At 41.8% G+C, this 26,170-nt stretch overlaps 1 long non-coding RNA gene across 2 annotated transcripts; it reads right to left on the bottom strand.

Annotated features, from left to right (window-relative positions):
- On the bottom strand, positions 1 to 25,946 carry LOC133466879 (uncharacterized). 2 transcript variants are annotated; one of them, XR_009785062.1, is made up of 6 exons: positions 25,858 to 25,946; positions 23,679 to 23,778; positions 23,322 to 23,417; positions 13,933 to 14,015; positions 13,249 to 13,321; positions 1 to 102 (listed from the first exon to the last, which is right to left on the bottom strand). It is a non-coding gene; the product is annotated as an uncharacterized LOC133466879 (long non-coding RNA). The 2 variants fall into 2 exon arrangements; XR_009785063.1 differs by lacking the exon at positions 1 to 102 and having other exon boundaries at positions 13,200 to 13,321.
- Positions 25,947 to 26,170: the final 224 nt, after the last annotated feature.

Here is a 26,170-nt window from a genome sequence, read left to right as displayed (position 1 = left end):
AGTATCTTCTTTGATATGCTCTCTCTTTGGGAGTCGCTGTGCATTCTCTCCTCGATGTGAAGACTGCCGGAGTTGAAGACTATCATGGGATAATTGAGAGAGCTTGAAACAGAAGCGGAAAGGAGTGAGAGATACTACAAGTAGCAAAGTTCTTTTATAGACATTTGACTGAAGACACGTCTTCTCCAATATAATACCCAGTTCATTGCATTAAAAAAAATAAATCAATAAATAAAAAATAAATAAATAGAAAATCAAGTGCCGCTCATGTGGGCCACTTTCTTACATAAGGTTTTTTCAGAAGACAGAAAGAAGGGATTTTCTTTTATTATTTAGTCCTCTTTACAGAAGACTAACAGGAGCTGTTGTCTAATGCTGTTTTTATGATTAGAAAAGTGTTGCTTTTTTTCCCCCTTTCATCCATTTTTGCAACAATGGCAGCCTTGAAGAAGTATTTTTGTTTTTACTTCGTACAAGACTATCTTTTTCACATCTAGTCTTTTTTTTTTTTTTTTTTACATCAACCCTTCAAGCAATGTGTCTTATGAAATATAATAGAGGGTGGAGAAAAGATGTGTAAAGCTCAGCCCATTACATGGTGAAGTGCTCGTTCTGGTATCATTTTAAGTTCTTTAATTAAACCCCAACAGGCAGAAACAACACTTCAAATTAACTAATTATTTTGTGCTTGTTCTTTATCATTCATTTAGACATAAGCCAATGTTATGGTATTATGAGTTTTCTTTTTTTTATCCCTGTGAGGAACCACACATTTACAGCTTTAACCTAATTTGAAGGGTTTATTTTTATATGTAATCATGTAAACCTTTTTTGCATACAAAATTAAAACATACCTGCATGCTAATGAATAACACAACAGTGTGATCATGTCAGTCTACAGCTACTGTATACCGATGAGTGGAAAATTGCAATGGTTTAATATCTCTCCATAGAACCCCCATACTTAAGTTGCATTTATTTGCCCACAACAAAGTGTTCAGTCTTAATTGAGTGTCAGCATACAGGTGGGCAGACAAACATAAACACACACACACAGACACGCACACAACTCCAAGCTGGACTCAAGGCACAAAAAAAGAGAAAAGTGATGGCATTGTGTGAAGGACCTGGAGAACAGTAATGAAATACTGTAACAGAAGAACTGGAACGAAGGAGAAAAGTGGCAGTAATCAAATGCAGGTTAGATGAGATAATTGAGGTCTTGAGGGAGACATGAGATGTCCTTGTCTCTTCATCCCCAGCGGTTGCCGCACTCAACTTTCTTCCTCCTTCATCCATTACAGCTCCATTTCCCTCCTTTATTTTGGAAATGTCTTTAATATTTCTTTCAATTTAGATTTGGATCTCTCACCTCGATATCCATTACCAGATGGAAGACAACAGCAATGACTAACTTCATTTACTTCAGACAATAAGGAGCGGTGCTGTGTCACTTCCACTCACACCTTGTGCCACTTTGATGTCGCTGCCCCTTCATTATAACATAACATTGTGTCCACGACTGATGGAGAACGTCCGTTGCCATGGAGACAGAAGCAGCACAAGCAGCATTTATGGCATCCATATGTCCGCTAATCATACAAATGTGTAGCTCTATACACAGTACAAAATCCCCAGCTTGCTTATGGACAAATTGTTCTGTTCCCCAAATTTAGTTTCACAGACTAATCAGTCGCTCGCCTTATTCTCTGGAATAATTGTGACCGCTACTGGAAGTGTTATATGACCACCACAAAGGCATTTACCCATCCATCCATTTTCTATATCGGCTGGTTCTCATTAGGGTTGCGGGTGAGCCAATCCCAACTGGAGCAGAATTACATCCTGGACTGGTTGCAAGTCAATCACAAGGGACATCTGGACAAACAAGCATTTACACTCACATTCACACCTATGGATATTTACAGTCTTCAATTAATCAAAGATGCATGTTTTTGAAATGCGGGAGTAAGCCAGAGTATCCAAAGAAAACCCATCTGAAAGATTATTTTTCTGTTTCCATGTCAATGTGTCCTATACGATCAACGGGAGTTCACCGTACAACATTTTCCTCAATTTGTCAGTGAAAGACATTGGAGCAAAGGAATAAATCAAGGGATCCTGTACAGGTCTGTGCTGATGCAAAACAGGATTGCTCAGCCTTGGTGGAGGCCATCTTCATTTCTTTTACTTTATTTGCACCATGCAGAAGCATCTGGTGCACACAGCTTTCAGTCTCAAACGTCTGCCTCGAACAGGACTTTGTGTCCTCATTCCGGCATGCTAAAGCTGTGCTCGTGTTCAGCGTGTCCTTTCCCGCATCATGTCCGCCACGTAGCACAAGACACCATCTGCCAAGACGTCGCAATTTCGCAGGCCGCCCCAAATGAAAGAACCACGGGCATCGTTGATGCGTTTTTATGAGACGTATCAAGGACAACTGGCTAGTAAAATCTGTTTGTGAATATATGCACGCTCGAGTGCTTGTGAAGGAGAGATTTCGTGAGTGGGAGGGCGTGGGGGTCACTGTCAGCCCTCAACAATCGCTGAGGTTAAATTACACAGTTGGATACTCATAAACACTTAAATTCCTCATTTATGGTACCAAAATATCCTGTTGTTATTACCTTTTTTACCTCTAAATGGCTCCAGTGAATAGAGCTTTAGAAGTTTGTTACCTTACAATAATAGTTTGAAATTGCAATTAATTTGCCATTATTGTACAACATTCTTCAGTTTCTCAGGATACAGGACAACCTCCCAAAAGTATTGAAATTTTGGGGTTCAACCAAAGATTTCAAGGGGAAACAAATTCTCAGCTCAGTGAGCATCTATAGCAGTGATTGCCCAACCTTTATATCATACATTAGAAAAATCTCACACCATATCACCAAAATCACAAAAAGGTATTTACTGTATATTGCAATAATGACAATCTATTCAAAAATTACTTATGCAGGGCTAAATCTGAGCCTGTTTAGTTGAACAAAAAGCAATTATTTTATTGTATGAATGGCAACAGGTGGATGCGCAGGTTAATTGTACCTTCTGCCATCTAGTCAAAGACTATTTATTTGCTCTGTAGCTGGCATACTGTAGATAGATGAAAAACCTGATGATCGCTAACGGCACACTAATGTGCTTCGGCACAGAGGGAATCACTGCTCTAAAGGATTAACTCCACAAGTGTGTTTTACTCTTCCTTTTGCTTTTTGGTGTTATTTGTGATGTTACCAAAGAAGGGTACCAGGGATGGCAAGAGAAAAAAAAATGGTATAAGATAATGGAACTGACAGAGACATGGGAAAGAATATGGCTGCTCAGAACAAGATGAGCGATACATCAGTAAATATCAATTACATACAAATTATATTACCGAGCCGCTGCTCAAGTAAATACACAGATCATCTACAAGTATATACCAGATTTACTAATTCGTAAAAATAACTACGAGTTGACAGTATCATTTTGCAAACATCTTCCTGTTCTCTCTCTATTATGCTTTATTTTGGTTGCATTATACAGTAGTTATGACCCCCCACCCCCCACTCTGATTTGACAGTTAAGAATGAAAAAATATATTTCCCGTACAGTTAATATCGCTGTTATGATGCCAACACTTTTACCCTGGACCAGATTATTTCTATTTCCTATGGGCAAAATTCTTTCCAAATGCAAACATCCTAACCAAACAATCATTCCCCATGGACTGTAAGGCACTTCATAGCAATCCACAAAGGAGATTTTGGGATTTAGCCAACTCTCAGTTTCTGTTTGACTAGACCCAAACTGTCTCAGTCTTCTATGCGCTCGAGTCCCACAGCAAATTTACAGCGGATTTTCATCTGATCAAGCGGATTTGACATTCCCCCTTTCCTGTGAACACATAACATGTTCCTAAGTGTGCAGTGGATATGTCACACAACTACTCAAAAGTCACAGTTGGTCTTAAGACTTTTTACACAACACAGCCTCAACTGAACTCCATCACCGACCACCCACTTTCCTTCAGCCGTTCCTTTAATGACGTGGAAAAACATTACCTCTCACCCTGTTGTGCTGTACAACCTGCAGTCACTATAGCCAAGTCCTTACAGGCTGTACAACTGGTGTCATCAACAGTATTCACTATTAGTTTCATCAACAGCTTTGCTCTTTTGGTCTTGCAGCCAATCAGAATCCTTGTGTGAATTAGTGTACTGTATTACATCCCTTAAAGGCCCAGTAATTAGTAAGTAGTCATTTTCGTGTTTATTTCTGAAGACATTAAATATGTTTAAAGGTAAGTGCTTAATCCATGCATAGACGGAAAACAATTTAGTACTGAATTGTTGATATATAGAATTAAACTCTTTTCACCATGTCAGTTGTCGGGATTTTTGGGGTGGGGCTAAAACGAGGGCACACTGACAATCAGGAAACAGCATGAGTCACCCCTCCCCCATTACAGTATGTAATTACCAAGCACCCTTATTCCACGCAGTGGCCATCCGGCGTAATTGCCAGCTCCCTATTCATAACAACTTGGCCCAGTTTTAGCACTCCAGCATGCAGTTAGCCATCAAAGTATGCCTACAACTAAATAACAAATAAAAAATCTGTTTGCTGAAGTGTTTTGTGTTATTTGGGCTACAGTGTCTGCCTTTTAGACCCACTTGCGACGCACAGCAAGGCAGCGGCGAACCGGACGGCTCCGGCGAACCGGACGGCTCCGCCGACCCCTTTTTTGGGTTCGGTTTACTGGGCCTTTAACCACAGTAGGGAGGATCACTGTGCATGCCTGGGAGGAGAGTCTCTTCATGTCAACTTGTCTTAAACAGTGTTGACTGTGACGTGTACATTTGATTCTTTTATAAATGCTATATCGTCACTTTAGTGATATTATACTCAGCAGCCGGGACAGAGAGCCAATGTAATCATGATTCTCCTCTTTGCCATCATTGGTACCCTTAATGTGGTGACATCACAAAAAAGGTCACACCAATATCACTTGTGAAGTTAATGAGCATTACTTTTTAATTCTGAATTTCCATCCATTAAATTATCATGGAAACAGGTTCTATAGTGTCTCAGTTTGTTCCTTTACCAGTTAATAGTTTGTTGGGGATCTTGTAAAAAGTCACATAAGGTGAGCTGCTCGCTTTCAAAAAGACATGACATCCTATGAGAAGTGTTTGTTTGGAAAAGAACACCTTAATACATATGTTCATCTGGCTCAAGTCTTTTGTCTGTCAATTGTTATTCCTGTAACTCACATTTCTCACTCTCTCTCTCTCTCTCTCTCACACACACACACACACACACACACACACACACACACACACACACACACACACACACGACTGGATCCCATGAGACCAATTTGCTCCTGCAGGAATATGGTAGAAGGGACAGGCCATGTAACATTCACCCATTTACCAACGTAATGACGCTTAATACTATTCATGGTCTCTTTTGCCTTTACTATGGAAAAAAACAAAAATCACTAGAATGTTCCAGCATTTTCTCCCACACACTGTGAAGGAAAGTGCCTGGTTGAATTTGGCTCAAGCGGGGACAACACATTCCGATACGGGCAAATTAAAGTCGTCTGAACAGCAATTTAGCTTTCTTTAAGAAAGGCACAAGGACCTAAAAGAACAGTGTATCTACAAGCATTCTAGTTCTGCACTCACCTGTGTGTACTAAAATCACTCGTGGAGAAAAAAAATAAAAATAAAAGGCAGCCAAGCAAACACAGCACCTCAAGAATATGAGCGGGTTATTAAAAAAAGCAGGGAAAGTGCAAAGTAGACAAAGATTAGTCATGACAAGAGGAGATGGAGGAGGAGGTCACTTTAGGTTGAGGATCATTATGTTTTTCTTTGATCCTAAACTTCTTCGCTAACATTTCCTGATGTATCATCGACAGCAAACAAACAAGAAGTACAGTACTGTATTTGCCTGTTAGACACGTAACAATTAACAGCGTCCACATCCATATTAGATCCCGCCTGGGCAGTTGCTGATGGATGCTTGACATAAGTGGCGGTGACAACAGCAGTAAGAAAAATCACTCTCACCTTGCATGATCACTGCTTGACAGCGAAACATACCCTTAGTGTACAAAAGTCTCAGTAAAAAGCCCTGAATTTAATCAATCAGTTTTATGTGTACGAATTTGACAGGCTTCAACCCCAAATGCATGTGGAATCAACTAGAATTGATATTGTAATCCAGGTTTTCCCAAAAACACACTAAATTCTTCCCAAACGAGTGGAAGTTTAGACTGAGTGGAAGGGCTGAGGGGTCTATATTTGGCCTATGTACCCATTTTCTTGCCCAAACCTGGGATAGGCTCCAGCTCATCCATGACACTTAACAGTAAATGTGGTGGAAAAAAGGATTGACGGCTGGTATGCGTGTTGAAATGGCAGACGGGTCCACTTACCCAACCACTCTTGTGGTGAATGTGAAGTCAACAGACACCTTGGCTGAGAATTGGGGATGTTCTATGTTGGCGTTCAAGATATTTAAATGCAAGCACAAAGTGTTTAGAGACCTGGTGCTCCTGGTCTTGTGCTATGGCTGCAAGTCCTGGACATGAACTAGTGACCTTGGAGTGGACTCCTTAGGTGGCAAGTCCCAGAGGAAAATCTTGTGTACAGCAAGACACTGATGTCTCTTGGCGATCCCGCGAGTTGAGAATGATCTCTAATTAATTCCAAGGGGATCTCTTTGGAGACATATGCGTGACTTTCATTAACGTGAAGAAAAGAGCTTGTTACACCGAGAGAAACCGACGATCTCGACAGCTCTGAAATTGGATCCAATGGTTGGGGGGGGCCAGATAACTGGGACTGAAGCACTGCTGTAGCCTTCATCTGCCTTCACAGTCGCTGAGGTGCCACCTCTTCCGTCTGATCCACAGTTGATGTCCTCTCTAATGCGGGAGGGCCCGCCGAGAGATTTTACCTTTAGTCCTACGGGGTGCCCATCCACACTTCCCAAGAGCTTTGATCAACTGCTAGCCAACCATGACCTGGGTTTACATGGTTCTGACCATGTACTGTAGTTGGGGTTAGCCCGGACCCAGACATTGTTGTACAAGACATGAAACTTGCATCATTCATGAACACCATGTGGCACTCTTTCCGGGGAATGATCTGAATTGGAAGTGCCCCTATTTTAGGCACAATCAAAAGAGCACCAACGGAACACCCAGAGGATACAGGGGGCCAGGGTAGACTGTGTGGGCCTGGAACATTGTTCCCCAGGTATTTAGGTGAATGATAAATGCAAAAAAGTACTGATCTTGTGCATGCAATCTGTCTTGGGAGGTATCCCAATAACTCTATCCACTTCATCCTCCACTAGTTCATCACTAATTAAATAGTTGTACTAAAAACTAATACCACAAGCCATTCGCTAATGTCCTCACAACAACCATTGTGCTGAACACACATCTTGCATTTCATGTTCAGGGGACCAATAGACATCAGCACAAATGAGGTAAAGGAGGTTCTAAAAGTGGGAACCTGTGGTTTGAATGGTGAGTTGTGCTGAAGTCAGGCAGATTTCTATTTTATCTTGGAATAGGTGTGTGTTGTCGTTAGGGGCGGGAGGGTGGGAGCACCAGAGATTGGCACCAACAGTCTGAGGTCTAAATCAGAATTACAGTCATCAGATGTCTGTTTACTGAAAAGACATTCCCTTACTGTGAGAATAGCTGAAGTAGACTGTGAATCTGTGACAAAAGATGTGCAATTAGCACAAAATCCTACAGAACCTGTGATTTGTTTTGTGTGGGTTATCTTCTCTATATAATCTCTGACCCTCACACCAGACTGAGCACTAGGAAACTGTCATCTGTATTCTTCTGCACCTCAGTTCATGCTGCAAAACTGTCTAGTGAACTTTAAGCAGCGTGGACGTCTCTTGACAAAGTAAAGTTCAGGCTAGAGCTGTGGGACTCAAGGTTATCTCTTTTTTTCATTTCGCCAGAGGTAAATCTCATGACTTTGCCCTTGTCAACTTATTTACCCAAGAAAGAACCCCATTTTTAATTTACACTTTTGATGTGGAATACTACAGTGCTAAGTAAAGATTGTAGCATGAAGTGAATGTCTTCCATCCCTTCGGAGGTGTTTCCATCACCTTTAGAACCATTACTGAAAAATGGAGTTCTACCACAACACATACTAAAAATAACAAAAAAAGAAAACACAAATTTGCTATTGTGGAGTATTTGACATATGGCGCTTCGAGGCTTCGAATGGTGTGTGTTTTTCATAAAACGATTTACTTTAATCATGACTTTACTAATGTGTTAGTGTAGATTAGCTGGCTTGTTCCAGTTTACATACAAATTCGGATTACTCCATTGGAAACAGAGGGTCACTTTTATTTCCAAGCAACTGGGGTGCGAACAGGTGCATATTGTTTACAGAATACAATATTCATCATACGTATATTGAATAAGGCAAAACAAATTTTAAAAATGCCTAAACTAAAATCTGTGCTTTACCCGTATTAATTACGACATCAACAGTATAAAACATGACAGTATCACTTGCCAAACAGCTCCCCGTTTCAATTTTTTCCAATTTTGAATCTTCAGTTAACCTGGTTTCACCTGCATGTTTTTGGTAATTGGTAGGAAGTACCCAGAGAAAACCAACTCAAGCACAGGAAGAACATGCAAATGCCACACAAGAAGGCTGGAGCCAAGATTCAAACGCAGAATCTCAGAACTGTGAGGTAGACGTGCTAACCATTAGTTCACTGTGCTGCAATGCATGCATTTTCCTTCTAGGAAAAAGCAGAATCCACCATTGCTCATCACAATAATCAATACTCGAGTCATTTTCAAGTCAAGTCAACCTTTCCTGTTTATTGAGATTCACCCACCCCCAGCTCCCAACTCATCACATCTCAGCCATCTCTTATTGTGGGCTGCTGTGGAGCAGCAGTAAAGGTTTGTGCCAGCAGGAGAAAGCCGCAATGGCAGGCAGATAACAATGCGGCAACAGCACACTAATTGGCCCGGGGCTTACTGGGAGAGTCAGATGCTCAGCCGCCTGGTATTCGGGGAGCGAAGAGGAGGAAGGTGGGGGTACGGACGGTTTGGAGTGTGTATGTGTTATGGGGAGGGGGTGAGTGTCAGTTTTGATTACGGATGTGTGAGATGAGTTTAGTTGGGACATGTTTGTGTGAGGTGGAAAGAATTGTGTGGGTTTGCATGTGTGCGTGGGTTGTCCCAAGCATGTCTGCCATTCAAGGCTCTAATCAAAGGAGATAGCTGATGCTTAAGCACTTTTTTTTTTGCTTTTTTGTTTGAAGGGGGAAGTCAAACTATGCTAATAAAAACATTTTTGCCAAATGGATTTATGGGCCAACCATCTAGGCCACAGGTGTTAAACTGGTGGCCAGATCCGCCCCGCAACATCATTCTATGTGGCCCGCCAAAGGAAATCATGTGTGTCGACTTCATACTTCTTGTGAAAATACCAAAATTGGTGTCTTTATTTGTATAATGTTGAGCTATTGCAAGCATTTTATGTTACAATCACCTTTTTGGAATAAATGTAATAATAGTTGAAATTTTTTTTATTGGTTTCTGATTTTAAAACTAGTTATCCATCAATTTGTTGTGTATATGTCATTATATGAGACAATATTTTATCTGGCTTCACAGTCATAACGGCCCTCTGAGGGAAGCCATAACTATAATGTGGCCCGTGACAAAAATGAGTTTGACACCCCTGATCTAGGCACTTTGTTGAATAGCAATTTAAAAAAGTAGGGTTGACCACCTGCGGGAGCCAGATAAATTAACTCATCCATAACATCTACACGAACAAACCAAGCATGCAAAGTAAATCTATCGTTGATTCTTCACAAAATTAAAGTTACATCCACCACATCAAAAGTGATAAAAGAAAATAATGCGGTCAAGACTGAAGGAAGGCAGGGAAAAAGTGAACCACTTAATCACATCTTGCTTTGTTGCCTTTAAATTGAATAGGCCAGCAGACTGCTGCATCATAAGGTGACCAGACTAATGGAAAGATGACATTAGGGAAATGGATTTCTGACACGTTGAGAAAGAAAGGGGGTGGAAGTAATAATGGAACTTTAATGACATGACATATGCATCTACATATTGGTATGTTTATTTGTCTAGCCATTTACCTGAGTATGTAAATGCATTGAATTGGGAAGATGCTGTTAACTAAAAGTGCCGTGTTTTTGTATGCGTTATGAGCTCAGTGAATTGAAAACCTCTTAGTAGAAGTGAGGTAATACACTAGAAAAATATATCCATTACCAAACAAAAGGGAGGCTATATCCCATGACTCATTAGAAATTTCACACTTTATACAGTATTTAACAAACATCACATTGCAAAAACAGTGGCACGTAAAAGAAAGTACTGTTGAGTAGAACTTTAGGTGTAAAAGTTCAGTTCAAAGACTGAGTCTAAAAATTCTTTTGCCATTTTTTCAGCTTTTTGCTACATTTTTGTTTTGAGGTGCAAAAAAGGCATGGAAAGCCAAGACAACACCTAAAATCTATCAATAATCAAACAGCAATCCAGCCCCTTGTCAGTGCAAATGAATATCAGCTGTTTCAGTCCTAATTGATGGCCTACAAAAAGGTCTCATTGCCAAGGTGTGAGTCAAGACATCTCATGATGGGTGAGAGCAGAGAGCTGCCTCAAGCCCATCACAAACTATCCATCCATCCATCCATTTTCTGAGCCGCTTCTCCTCACTAGGGTCGCGGCCGTGCTGGAGCCTATCCCAGCTGTCATCGGGCAGGAGGCGGGGTACACCCTGAACTGGTTGCCAGCCAATTGCACGGCACATAGAAACAAACAACCATTCGCACTCACAGTCATGCCTATGGGCAATTTAGAGTCTCCAATTAATGCATGTTTTTGGGATGTGGGAGGAAACCGGAGTGCCCGGAGAAAACCCACGCAGGCACGGGGAGAACATGCAAACTCCACACAGGCGGGGCCGGGGATTGAACCCGGGTCCTCAGAACTGTGAGGCTGACGCTCTAACCAGTCGTCCACCGTGCCGCCCATCACAAACTAATTGTTGCAAAACATAACGATGGCATTGATTACAGGCGCATATCTAAACTTCTGAACATTCCAGTGAGCACAGTTGGGGCCATAATATGCAAGTGGAAAGCTAATCATACCACCATAAATTTGCCTCAATCAGGTGCTCCTCGCAAGATTTCTGACAGAGGAGTGCAAAGAATAATCAGAAGAGAAGTTCAAGAGCCAACGACCACCTGTGGGGAGCTTAAAAGAAGATCTGGAATTAGCAGGTAGTTGTCACAAGGAAAATAGTGAGTAATGCACTCTGCCGCCATGCCCTGTATGCACGCTTACCATAAAAGACCCCATTGCTGGAAAAAAAGCATGTCAAAGCTCGTTTAAAGTTTGCTGAACAACATTTGGACAAGCCAGTTAAATATAGTCTGGTCTGATGAGAGCAAAACTCAACTGTTTGGATGCCATAATGCACACCACATTTGGAGGAGCAACGCCACTGCACATCACCCTAAAAACACCATACCAACAGTGAAGTTAAGAGATGGGAACATGATGGTGTGGGGCTGCTTTACAGCAAATGGTACTGGTAAACTTCACATTATTGAAGAATGCATGAATGGGCAAGTCTACCGAGACAGTGTTGATAAAAATCTGCTGCCATCTACAAGGATGATGAAAATGAAACGAGGATGGGCATTTCAGCAGGATAATGATCCAAAACATACTGCCAAGGAAACTCTGAATTGGTTTCAAAGAAAAAAAATAAAGCTGCTAGAATGGAAAGAACTGAAACTCAAAGTCTATAAAAGAAGCCCATTCAAGATTTGAAGACTGCTTGTGTGGAGGAATGGGCCAAAATCACACCAGAGCAATGCATGTGGCTAGTTTCTCCATACAGGAGGAGTCTTGAAGCTGTCATTGCAAACAAAGGTTTTTGTACAACGTTAAATAAATACCAGTTGGCGTGTTCAATACTTTTGCCCCTGTGTCATTTCACATTACACACAATTTCTAAGCTTATTTGTTCTACTTTCTTTGTATGTATGGATTATTGATTACATCTGGTGAAATTTTCAGGTCAATAGCACCCTTGGAAGTATATTTAGTGAGAAAAATGGTGACGTGTTCAATGCTTATTTCAGCCGCTTTATATAGCCATTTCAGAGTCTACCAAACAAATAGTTCTATTTCCCAGCAATGGAGACCACAATGTGAAGGAAGCGCTGCTTCTTTTTCTTCTCCCCCTTTAAAAAGTCTTAGTGAATCCTTTTAGGAGGTTTGAGTCAATCAGTAACCTGTTAGATCGAAAGCATTTTCACCTCGTGGTTGTTCCAGCCCCCGCTGCTCAACTCAATCCTTCTTTTCAGCCTTCCTCTCAAACTTGTTTTATTACCTTGACTCCATTGAGCGGGTCTGCCTGCCAATGAAACATTGCCCCCCAATACCTCCACCCAACCTTACGCTGCTCAGGCTCCTTATAAAAGAAGGGTCATGGTGTCAGACATACTCAGCAAATTGGGTTGTGGAAAAAAAAAAGACACTTTATAGTAGGTGAAGTTAATCCTGTAAAACTAAACCACTACTCTGCCCCTGTCAAGTGCCTCTCCATGCTGCAATTTTTCTGTCTTTTGGATGGATGGACAGTGTTTACGGTAAATTACAGCCATAAAGACTGAAGTAACATTTTAACACAAGTTTATTTCCAGGATGAATGCCCACAAAATGAATTTTGGTGAAGAAGCATTTGTTTCCTCACACTACAGTGAAACTCACTAAAAATCTATAGCTTTATCAGCTATATGAAACCACCTGTTTTTTTCTAGTTAGCCAACATTTTGTCCTGGTTGCTCAGCACAGTAATTCTAAACTGACAGTAATAGTAGAAGAAGAACAGACTGTAAATCATGTCACCAATGTCACCATTGAGTACACATTTGATTGTTTTTGCTTTTAATATTAACAGTGGTTAACGTCTTGAAAAATGTACACATTTGCAGTCAACTGTCATAAACACTGTCCATTTTTGGACAGCTTGTTTTGATACGAAGAGTGAGCCTTTATTTTTCCACTTTATCCTAATAAAGTCATCTTTCAATGCAAAGTAAAAGGCTATAACCTCCAGAGAGGGTTGCTCTGGAGACCCAGGACGCCCTTCAGCCCAGGTAATCATCAACTGTCAATCACCCTTCACTTACCCTGTCAGTGTACAATTTAGATGATTGATGACCATCTTGATAAGAGGGAGAGAGGGAGAGGGGGGGGGGATTGCTAGAAAAAAAAGAGAAAAAAAAAGTGTCTGATTTCAGCCTCTCAACTGTAAATTTCTCTGATTTCTGTAGTCCTCCATGAAACCACACTGCTTACCTTTGTGTTTAATCAAAACAAGACATTTGCAATTGTTTTTACTTTAGAAAACTATGAGCAACATGTTTAGTTTTCTGGCATTATGTACCAAACCAGTATCTGAATCAATCATTTTATGGAAGATATAATAGTTTAATATATTACAAAAATAATTGTTCTTTGCCGTCGTAGTATGAATAACCTGTAATTGACATGTAGTTGAATCTGAAGCAGCCTCAGAAGTGTATATCAAACTAGTAGCCCTTCACATTAATCTGTACCCAAGTAGCTCTCACTTTCAAAAAGGTTGGTGACTACATCATTCCCTCTCATGCGATATTGCTTAATTGGTATTTGGTTTTGTTTAATCATTTATCAATAAATAAGCTAAAATAATCAGTTAAATTAACAATCAGGGGGAAAAAATTGCAATCAACTAATGCAAAATAAATTTTATTCAATTAATCAATGGAATGATCAATAGAATAATCAATAGAATAAAAAGTTCTGAAAATATTCAATAGTGACAGCCGTACCTGTGATCGACTGGAGACCAGTCCAGGGTGTCACACCTCTCGCTGATGTCAGCTGGGTTAGGATCCAGGTACTTGTTCCTCTACTGAGGACAAGGAGTACAGAAAAAAGATGGATTAATTTTACAGCTCATATGTTTTCATACGTAGCAGTTTAACAAAAACTGTGCATATTGACAAAGCAAACAGAAAGCTAAAGATGTGTTGTTAGGCTGGCGCCACTGATGGTGTAGTGGTACACTCGCCTGACTTTGGTGCAGGCAGCTTGGGTTCAGTTCCCACTCAGTGACTGTGTGAATGTGAGTGCGAATGGTTGTCCTTGTGACTGACTGGCGACCAGTTCAGGGTCTAGTCCGCCTTTTACCCGAAGTCAGCTGGGATAAGCTCCAGCGCCCCGCGATCCTAACGAGGATAAGCGGTGTTTAAAATGGATGGATGGATGTGAGGCTTGCTCCCAACAGACAAAGCTACGGAATGTTAATTCTAGTAATACAGTACTTTCAAAACAAACAAAATACAATCCTCTTCCTGCTCTATAGATAGTTTTCTCGTGACGTCACATACCTCTGGACATGTTTCTGTCATGATCTGTGTTTTAGTTTAGATTATATTTTGCTTTGTTGCATGTTTTTGTGCATCCCATGTTGTTCGTGCCGTGTGCTCGTTTGGTTATTGTGTCCACCTGTTCTCGTCAACCTTCTACCTTGTGTCAACCAATCAGCTCCCTCCAGCCACTCGTGTCTTGTCCAGGTGTTCCTCATTGTCTTGTCAATTTGTTTGTATTTAGTTCCCTGCTTCCATTGTACCTGTGCTGCTGCATTGTCAAAGGCTGTCAGTTCTCATAGCCCATGTTTCCTTACCCTGTCATGCTTCTTTTGGTTTCCATGTTTCTCTGTTACTTTGAAGTATGATTTTTGGACTTTGTTAATTTAGTGTTTGCTCCATGTTCCTAGTTTGGCTTCTTTGATTTTAAAATTAAAATACCATTTTTGAGATTCCTGCACTCCCGCCTTGCCTCCCTGCTTTCCTGCACTTTGGTCCTCCATGTTTTGCCTTGTCTTCGTCTCAAAAAACACGTGAAAGTTTCAGTGGTTTCTGAGTGTTTAAATAGATAAATTTGATAGCAAACATTAAAAAAATGGTCAATTACAGTGCTGCGTTTGACTGCAACAATGCAGGTGGGAGGTACAAAATCTCATTTCAGAATCAGAATCAGAATCATCTTTATTTGCCAAGTATGTCCAAAAAACACACAAGGAATTTGTCTCCGGTAGTTAGAGCCGCTCTAGTACGACAACAGACAGTCAATTGACAGAGAACACTTTGAGACTTAAAGACATTGACAAAACACAGTCACTGAGCAATTAAGGGTTAATAGTTATCTGGTAATGCCGGTACATTTATTTATTTATTTTTTTGACAATTGTGCAAAAGATGCAGACTCCTCTAGCACTTAGAGCAGTTTGATTGACTAATATTGCAATAGTCCGGTGCAATGACCATTGTGCAAAGGACACCGAGACTTCAAGGAGTGTATGCAGTTTAAAGTGACGAGTAGCGCGATAATATAGGACAATGTTGATTGTGCAAATGTTGCAGATACTCCTCAGTCAGTGTGCAAATGGAGCAGACGCTACTCTGGCATGAGTGGCCAGTATTGGTCAACAACAGATAGGCAAATAGTGCAGTGTGGCGAGACTACTACAGTGAGTACACGAGTAATATATAATTGGCCGCACAGAAATGTGACAACGAACTCAAGTCAAAAAATTGCCACCATGTTGTAATGGAATTGTAGGTTAGGTGTTTAAGAAGTTGATCGCAAGAGGGAAGAAGCTGTTGGAATGTCTGCTAGTTCTAGTTTGCATTGATCGGTAGCGCCTACCTGGGGGAAGGAGCTGGAAGAGCTTTTGCACGCTCTTGTCTTAGTTCTGGCAGCGTGCAAGTCCTCAATGGGTAGGGGGGTACCGACAATCCTTTCAGCAGTTTTGATTGTCCGTTGCAGTCGGAGTTTGTCCTTTTTTGTAGCAGCACCAAACCAGACTGTGATGGAAGAACACAGGACTGATTCGATGACCGCTGTGTAGAACTGCCTCACCAGCTCCCGTGGCAGGCCGTGCTTTCTCAGAAGCCGCAGGAAGTAATCCTCTGCTGGGCCTTTTTGAGGACGGAGTTGATGTTGGTTGCCCACTTCAGGTTCTGAGAGACTGTAATTCCCGGGAACTTGAAGGTCTCGACGGTTGACACAAGGCAGCTGGACAACGTGAGGGGCAGCTGTGGCGAAGGATGCCTCCTGAAGTCCACGATCATCTCTACAGTCTAGAGCGTGTTCAGCTCCAGGTTGTGTCGGCCGCACCACAGCTCCAGCCGCTCCACTTCCTGTCGATATGCAGACTCGTCACCGTCCTTGATGAGGCCGATGACAGTGGTGTCATCTGCAAACTTGAGGAGTTTGACAGCCGGGTGCGCTGAGGTGCAGTTGTTTGTGTAGAGAGATTAGAGCAGCGGAGAGAGGACACAACCTTGAGGCGCCCCAGTGCTGATGCTCCATGTGGATGAGGTGGTCTCTCCCAGCCTCACCTGCTGTGTCCTGCCCGACAGGAAGCTGTAAATCCACTGGCAGATGGCAGGTGAGACGCTGAGCTGCAGAAGCTTGGATGAAAGGAGTTCAGGGATGATGGTGTTGAACGCTGAGCTGAAGTCCACGAACAGGATCCTCGCGTAGGTCCCTGCACTGTCAAGGTGTTCAAGGATCAAGTGCAGTCCCATGTTGACTGCATGACCTGTTCGCTCGGTAGGCAAACTGCAGGGGGTCCAGCAGGGGACCTGTGACGCTCTTGAGGTGGTCCAGCATGAGGCGTTCAAAGGACTTTATGACCACAGATGTCAAGGCGACAGGCCTGTAGTCATTTAGACCCGAGATTGCAGGTTTCTTGGGGACTGGAATGATGGTGAAACGTTTGAAACAGGATGGTACTTCGCATAGTTCCAGAGATCTATTGAAGATCTGAGTGAAGACTGGCGCGAGCTGGTCTGCGCAGACTTTGAGGCAGGATGGGGACACATGGTCTGGGCCTGCCGCTTTGTTAATCTTTTGTTGTTTGAAGATGCGTCTCACATCCTCTTCGTAAGCGCAGAAGTCAGAGGTGTGATTCTGGTCGGGGGTGCGGCCGGATGGGTGTGGGGTGTGAAAGTGTCCTTTTCAAATCTGCAGTAGAAGGTATTCATGTCGTTGGTTAGTGTGCTATTGTTCTCAGCTTGGGGGGATCATCGCTTGTAATTAGTCAGCGATTGGAATGTATGCCAGACTGATTTAGAGTCGTTAGCGCTAAACTGTTTTTCCAACTTTGCTGCATAGTTCCTCTTTGCAATGTTAATTTCTTTAGTCAGCAGGTTTCTAGCGCGATTATACAGGGCCCTGTCCCCGCTCTGATATGCGTCCTCCTTAGCTTGGCGAAGCTGCTTAAGTTTGGCAGTGAACCACGGCTTGTTGTTATTGAATGTGCGAAATGACTTTGTTGGTACACACAAATCTTCACAGAAACTGATATAGGATGTGACAGTGTCCATATATTCATTCAGGCTGGCAGCTGAATTTTCAAAGACACTCCATTCTGTGCAGTCTAAACAGCTTTGAAGTTCCATCTTTGCTTCATTGGTCCACTTTTTCACTGTTTTCACTGTAGGCTTCGCGCATTTAAGTTCTTGACTGTACGTCGGTATTAAGTGAATTAAGCAGTGATCAGATGAGCCCAGGGCTGCACGAGGTATAGCACGGTATGCGTTTTTTACCGTAGTATAGCAGTGGTCTAAAATGTTATTTTCCCTGGTCGGACAGTCGATGTGCTGCTTGTATTTAGGGAGTTCGTAGTTGAGTTTAGCTTTGTTAAAGTCCCCGAGAATAATGAGGGGTGAGTCCGGCTGTTTTTTTTCAATTTCGTTGACTTGTTCGGCGAGCGTTAGCAGTGCGGCGTTCGTGTTAGCTTGAGGCGGGATATAGGCGCCAGCGAGAATGAATGATACGAACTTACGAGGCGAGTAGAATGGCTTACAGTTCAAAAACAGCGACTCCAAATGCGGGCTGCAGTGTGTGCTGAGCTCCGTGACATCCGTACACCATTTTTCGTTGATATAGAAGCATATCCCGCCGCCTTTTGTTTTCCCCGATAACTACGTGATACGATCTGCTCGGTGAAGATGAAAACCCGGAAGCATGACGGCGCCGTCAGGTACAGTGTCGCAAAGCCAGGTGTCCGTAAAGCACATGGCGGCGGAACGTCCGAAGTCTTTACTGGTCTTTAACAGAAGATGAAGCTCATCCAATTTGTTGGGTAGGGAGCGTACATTCGTGAGGTGGATCGATGGGAACGCCAATCTGTATCCTCTCTTGCGTAGTTTCACCTGGATGCCGGCTCGCTTCCCTCTGTGGCGCCGCCTCTGCCTCCATGCGCCGAAAACCGCCGACGCCCTGCGGTGAGTAACTCGGGGGGGAAAAAACTGAGCGGATTTGCGAAAGTTGATGAAAGAAAGTCTGGAGTAGCCTCCTTGATGGTTAGCAAGTCTCCCCTTGTGTAAGTGAGTCGTGTAATGTCTCCAAAGACGAAAGAAAAACACAAAAATAAAAACAATATTAGAGAGCGTGTAACCGAGGCGACCACACTGGTAGGCGCCATCTTGCCTTGCCTTGCCTCACCGATTAACAGCAGCAATTTTGTACTCTTCTCAACTCATCAGTAGAGCACTAATATTGGTCATTCTTAGCAAAGTATTAAGAATATATGCCTGTGAGTATGGTTATATGGTCTGTCTACACATGTTCTAGCAAAGTTTGTGCTCAGATATCCATTGCTTAAAGTGTAAAACCACCAGCACATAGATGCAAATTGTTATCCATTATGCCTAAGTATCCCATTGTATGTTAGCATTCAGGTTGCGGAGGCTATGTGGTTGCTTTCAATACACAATGTGTAATTCTCTTTGTTTTTATGTTTAGTTGGACAGTAACCTTCAGCTGAGAGTGGCAATAAACCAGGCATGTCAAACAAAATTTTTGTTGCGGGCCATATTGTAGTTGACACCTGTGCAATAAACAGTTGGAAGTCTATTTTTTTGAAAGAATATTTACTTGTTATATCTGCCAAAGTTCCACTTGTTGTGAAGTGAGTTGATTATTTCATCACTGAATGGATTGTGTTCTCAGTTTGGTTCCACAGTATTCTAATGAATACTCACACACTCATGCAAACAGCTTTTTTGTAAATTGAACTTGATGAAATGATGCTCATTTACCTAAAGAAATGCTCAAATGTAGTGAAAAGGTGCTCTTCGAAAAATTAAGGTTGTCTGTAATTAGCCACAGACAAAAATCAACAGATATACAACAGATATCCTTTCTTCATCAGAATATAAGTGCATCAAAAGGCAGCACCATCTCTAGGCATGTTTTTTTTTCTTTAGTATAAGTTTTGCTTTCTTTTTTCAATTTCCGTCCTTTGTGAATTAATTTTTGTCCTGTATGGCTTTTATAGTGTCGCTTCATCTTGTCCATTAAAGCTTGTTCAAAGAAAAACACTTGGACGGCTCGGGAAATGAACAAAAGGGAAGTGCCGCATTACATAGTATGTAACATCACTCAAAATACTGTGATTCAAGTTAGCAAGAAAAGGTCTCGACAATTCTCTTAAATTGCCCAAAGTTGCTTCTGTTTAGTTCAGACGCTTTTAGGCAATGAGTTGCGCTTTGTGACTGAGGAAGGTCAGTATTGAGCAAAGAGGTTGTGAAGTTGTTTCAAAGCAAGCAGGTGTAGGAGTCAGTATTTATCAGTGATGACACACAAGCAGGCTCAAGGGGAAAACAATAATAATTCAATTTGTCCCTCAACACAAGAGCCAATGCTGAAGCATTTCAGGGCAGAAGTCGACAAACAGAAGCCAAATTGGATCGCCATAATTCTCCAATAACAACAGGTTGGATGATTTTAAAAACCTGCATCGTATTCATCGTGTTTCAGCTCAGTTTCTTAACCTCATCAACATCCATTGAGCGGGTGTGTTGGAGCAGGGCGACACATAGCGCACTGGGGTCCCCGATACCATGCTTGAGAGACACGTCGTTACCCAAACGCATCCTAATATATGGTGAGAGCTGGGCCGGGCACGCTTCTTCATTGACATGCACAAAAATGTCGTAAAGTGCATCGAGTGTGTACCCCAGTGGGACCGCAGAGTCAATATGAGCCAACGGGAGCCGTGATTGATTGATCCTACGCTAGCCTTGCCCCACCTCTTCTCGCCCCTCCAATCTTTGGGCTCGTCCATGAGTGTGAATGTTCACAAATTGGATCTAGATTCAGTCAACATAGATTTGCCTGCCCGGGTGTTAGATCCAATCGACACTAAACCAATAAACTGATAGGTTGCAGGACACAATGTTCTAAAACTGAGTACCCAAATAAGCAGAGACGACTCTGCATTAAGGACAGGAGGACGGTGGGCCCCTAGATCCACCAGATCGCACTGACTCACTATTCTTTTATGTACAGTATGTTGTATACAATACCTAAATAAAGACAATCGTTTATGTACATTAAGCCTAAATTAATTAATATCCTGATTTTGATTTCACAAAGGTTTGTTAGAGTAAGCAGACCAATTCATCAATTCATCCATTTTCTATTTCCCTTGTCCTTATTAACGTTGTGGCTGAGCTGAAGCATAGCCCAGCTGACTTTGGGCAAGACGGGGTGCACACCCTGCACTAGTTTCTAGCCAGTCGCAGGGCACAAATAGGCAAAAATCAAATCACAAACAAGACAAAAATCATCCATGCTCACATTCATACTTACGGACAATTTAAACTTAAGAGACTTCAAGTCATCGCAGCCCAGCCACACACTGAACTGTCACGTAGCGTTTCAACAAGTACTTTTCAATGAGGGGCCGACTGTCGGTCACTCGTTTTGCTGAGATTTGAAATTTGAATTGCCTGAACGGGGTCACAATATCGCAGATCGAACAGTCGTATCACATGAGCTTTCACCCAAAATTAAAAATAAATAAATAAATATGTTTTCAGGAACTAAGTGAGATCCACTCGGCCGACACCAAGCCATAACAATACAGTATATGACAGTTCGCATGCTGTAAGGGTCAATTGGCAGGTGCATGGATGTGAGGCCCGACTGTAATTTTTTCCGCGATTGTCCAGTTTAGTCGTGTTCGGCCGCATCACTTGCAGTAGCCTTTTCATGCGTGTTTTTGGGATGCGGGAGGAAGCCGGAGTACCGGCACAGAACCCAGGAGCACCAGGAGAACATGCAAACGCTACACAGGAAGGTTCGAGCTGAAGTAAGTAACCCCAAACCTCAGTGGGCCACCATGCTTACCGAGACCATTTCTATCATCAAATGTTATTTTATTTTTTTATTGTTTTAAACAGAAACACTCCCAGTATCCTGGGCATAAATATAGGCCAGAAGTGTTTGATAAACACTTGTGTGATTTAAAACCATCAAACTCAAACATCACAAACCCACTGGCCTGACAATATCTATGTTTATTTATCCTTTCAGCGAAAGACAAACTAGCCTTGCTCGTACTAAAACTTCTGACATTAACATCACCTTTAGCGTCCATGTCTTGCATTAAGGTGATACCACAGGCTTCAGTGCTACTGTGATAAGCAGCAATTCTTTGTAGCACAACTTGCACACAACCATGCACTTCTACATCTGCTTTTTTTTTTTTAATTCACCAAGACAAGTAAGGCTGTCTTACCTCTTTTATTATGCTATTAGCATGACATTCTGCTACCCTGACATCAATTAGAACATCTTGTGCATCAGTGTTGTCTGGAGTGCAGAAATAGAAAATGTACATAAAATGCATTTCTAAACAGTATCACAGACTGCAAACGGGATATTTTGCAAATGGGCGCTTGCTTCCAAAATCATGTGAAGTATCAGGTAAAGCAGCCTACCTGTGTGAGTTAAAAAACGGGAGAAATCTAATGCCGAAAGATGACAGTAAAATAAACGAGTCAAGTACGACAATATCTTCGTGTTTTTTCCAACTATGTTGTGTCATTCCCAGTTATTTCCAAGTTTAAAAGTACTTTTACTCTAAATTTAGCCACGGTAAGAATAATCTTGAGCTTAACTATGTATGTCTCATAATGCTTATGCACGGAACCCCTGCATTTTTGTGTTTCCAGCATTTGTGAATTCACAGAATTCAGGAAGCAAAATTTGCTTTGGAGAGTCTGGTGGCATCTTGGTGTCAAGGTACAATGTTGAAGTGATTTGAGGAATTACTGTAAGTAGTACTTTGCTGGCAACTTGCGGAATCTAAAGGCAATTACCAACAAAAAAAAATCGGTGGGGCCATCAATTACTCAATTTTCGCTTGGTTCCAGAAAATTGCGGGGTTCCACTGTAGTACTCTGTGTGAAGTAATATTGAGAGCTGGCAGACCCTAGTTTACGATTCAAATATACTGGACGGCGTGTCTGGAATACGGAAAGAAAAATGGCCTACGGCACAGTTATAGTTTAGCCTGATGAATTCTTCCTAGCAATAAGGAAAATAAACAGCAAAAGGAAAAAAAATATTGATCTGACACTGTGCCTGCTCGATTAGATTAAAATATTAACTGTACATCCATTTTCCCTACCCTTATCTTGTTCAGGATTGCAGAAAGGTAGAGACTACACCAGCTGACTTTTTGGCAAAAGGCTAACTACACCTTTGATTGGCTGCCAGTCAATCCCAGAGTTTAAAATATTCATTTAGCAATTAGGTTTTATAATGACCCAAATATTATTGTTTTTAATTGTCCCATTTTTATAATGTTGCCATCGGATGGGCAATTTGTAAAAGCACATCAGACAATGAGAGAGTATTGGTACTTTTGTGTAGCTGACTTCGGTTTTTCATTTAAAAACACACTTGTGAATAAATAATCTTTTATGGAATTCATCCATAGTTCAGATTTGAATTCAAAGAATGTCCCTCGACGGGTGTTACGGGTGCACAAAGGATTGCATTTTGTTTGGGGAAACAGTGACAACGATAAGAAAGCAATTTGACTTTGTGAATAGCATGTATCAGATCCTTTCTGACATAGTCAAGGCAAAAAAATAAAATATCCAGCATTTTTCTGCCTCTCTGTCAGACATGCAAGTCTCATAACAGTGGTTTTCACGTGTTACTTTTAACATCGAGGAGGAAATTTCATATTTGACTACCAACGTGGCGAGAATATGTTGAACACCCCTCCGGATTCTTTATCGGGGTACATATTTTAATGAGCCGTGCACAGACGGAGACAGGAAGCGAGGTCAGCTTTAAACACGGCGATTAGCAGTTCAAAGAGAACAAGCGGGGTTTCATCTACCTCTCCTCCTCTCGGCCTTCCCTCCGCTCGCACTCGCTTCCTCTCATCTTCAAACGAGCTGGGTGGAGGGTGACGGATAGCCTCTCAGGGGTCCACCTACAGGGAGCATGGAAGACAGGACGTGTAAGGCTCGAGGACGGCTTTGTTGCCTGCTTGCTTGCTCCTCTCGCAGGGCTGTGATTAAATCAAGGCCCTGGTGTGAGGCCCTCTACTCATGCAACACTCTGTTTGGACCCCCGGTTGCTGTGCCGGTGTTCTTGAGGGGCTTTAAAATGTCATCTATTTTAATTCAAGTTGCCCCGAAGGCACATTTTCTCCTTATGCAGGACAAATAAATCACTCAAAGAAATCTCATACCTGTGTAGAATCCAAAGAGGTTTTTGTTAACTGACTGCATACCAAGTACTTCTGAGGAAGGACTGTGATGATCCTTCATGCCCAATAACACTTCTGTGCACTGCAGCAAGAATCACAAAAACAACCTGGTTAATAATTACTTTCACAGATTGCTGACATTGTTATTTGTTAGCAGCATTACTCAATTAATGAATACTAAATGTGTACAAATAATCTAGCCAGTGTAAACCATCCAGAAGATCTACCTTAACATTGATAACAAGGCCAAGTAGCTCAGATTTAGAATCAAATTTACCTATTAAACAATGGACATATAATTAGAATTAGACATCATAAACCTGTTAGCACAAAATGTGTAATTTTTCCTTACTTTTTGCTTCACCTATTGATACTTACTTGAAAATAAGTTAACATCGTTAAACATTAACAACAAAATAACCAAATTTAACAAGTCAGGTTGGCATGAATTTAATTTCTCAGAGTGGCGGCACGGTGGACAACTGGTTAACACTTCTACCTCACAGTTCTGAGGACCCCGGTTGAAATCCGACCTCACCTGTGTGGAGTTTGCATGTTCTTCCAGTGCCTGCGTGGGTTTTCTCCGAGTACTCCGGTTTCCTCCCACATCCCAAAAACATACATGGTAGGTTCAGTGAAGACTCTAAATTGTCCGTAAGTGTGTATGTGTGTGTGAATGGTTGTTTGTTTACATGTGCCCTGCGATTGGCTGGCGACCAGTTCAAGGTGTACACCGCCAGAGTCAACTGGGATAGGGTCCAGCACACCCGCGACCCTCGTGAGGATAAGCGGTTCAGAAAATAAATGAATGAATATTCTCAGAGTAAATAACGAAAATAGTATTATGTTTCATAGTCAAAGTGTTACCAACATTAATACCTTTATTAACTGTAAAGGCAGTGTTTTAAAAGGGCCATTTCATGGAAATTTTACTTTCTACTGTTGTTGGTTCCACTGAGTTGGGTCTCTGGAGTACCTGTCCACCAAGTGTCAAATTAACCAACCAAGTAAATCTTCTATTCCTGAAAATGTGTGAGCAAGCTGTTCTGAATTTTGCAGAGTTGTGACATAACAGTGGGTCTCATTTACATAATAACCACACGCACATTTTTTTTTTTTTTTTTTGGGAGGGGGGGGTTTGCCCACAACTTGGCAACTAGGCTGGCCAAAGAGCACCCATTTCACACAAAAATTATGGCCAGACTCCAGACTACACGGAAACACTATCATGTCCAAACCTAAAGCTAAGCAGAGCTGCACTGGTTATCGTGAGCTCGCTTCTAATAACCAGCACAAGTTGTGGACGTGAGGGCGGAGATATTTGTGTTTGCCGATATGTCTGCTGAATGCGCAACATGCAGGGGGATCCGCGAGGCTAATTGACACATGATATTTGGCTGCTTGATATTGAAATGCTGCTGAAAATCATTACCGGTGCTCTTTTTTTTCCCCCATTTTATGCTCTGGGCCTGTAGAAGCCCTTGCCTCATCGCAACAAAGTAGCTCCACCCAAGTTGTCATGGTAATTTAGTCCGTGTTCTGCATTATCATTATGTTAAGTATGATATTAAGTTGTACTTCTTTTAATATTATTGTTAATTTATTGTACTTAGCAAACAGAGCAAAGACAAAGAACCAGCCGGCACTCTCCAGACATGATTGATTGACTTCGGGGGGAGTGGGCATAACAATAACCTACGTTTACTTTTCTATGGTCGACATCATCATATTCTTTCTCTTTACCATCTTTGGTACCCTTCTGGTGTGGCATCACAAAAACAAAAAAAAACAGGGTCCAAATCTCAAAGGATATGGAGAGACCCACTCGGATTTCGAACCATGTACGACAATGGTTTGAACTCCAGGTTTTATGTGACTTTGGATCTGTTTTGTTTTTCACAAAAACTTGAGTCTAACTCCCCTGAATACACAATTGAATTGACTTTCAGTGTTCCACTGCACCTGAATCTTAATGACAAACTTAAGACATATGCAGGAGGTGAATGTATTTGCCAGGTATTGATCCAAACTGAGATTGGTCAGCCTTGCCAGAGGTGTCGCGCATTTCAGTCGACATGCACTGAATGTATTTGATAAAAGGCCAAAAAAGTTGAACAAAATGAGCTTTTAAAGAGAATTTGTGAGAGAGCTACCCATCTACCTTTTCTTGAAGAGCCTTTTTGAGTGATCCCCAGTTGTTCCCTAGGAGCTGCATGCAGTTGCTCTTGGCAACTCCCTGCTTGGCCTCTTTATATCCTGGTGGGTATGACACAGTATGATGCAAAAAAAATGGCATGAGGGCAAAGCCAAATCCCTGCAAAAATAAAGACTTACATTTTCGACAGGCTTTAACTCCCTCCTGCCAAGCACCAGTAAGTGATTGCAGAGCCAGAGGTGTCGTTACAGTCGGCTTGACGTAAGGCCCAACATATTCAAGGCATCATTCTTATGTAATTGCTCTCAAATCAAGGAAA

Source organism: Phyllopteryx taeniolatus, chromosome 17, assembly GCF_024500385.1.
Source record: "Phyllopteryx taeniolatus isolate TA_2022b chromosome 17, UOR_Ptae_1.2, whole genome shotgun sequence".
Lineage (NCBI taxonomy): Eukaryota > Metazoa > Chordata > Actinopteri > Syngnathiformes > Syngnathidae > Phyllopteryx > Phyllopteryx taeniolatus.
Note: the sequence above shows the minus strand (reverse complement) of the source record. Positions and strands in the feature narration are given on the sequence as shown.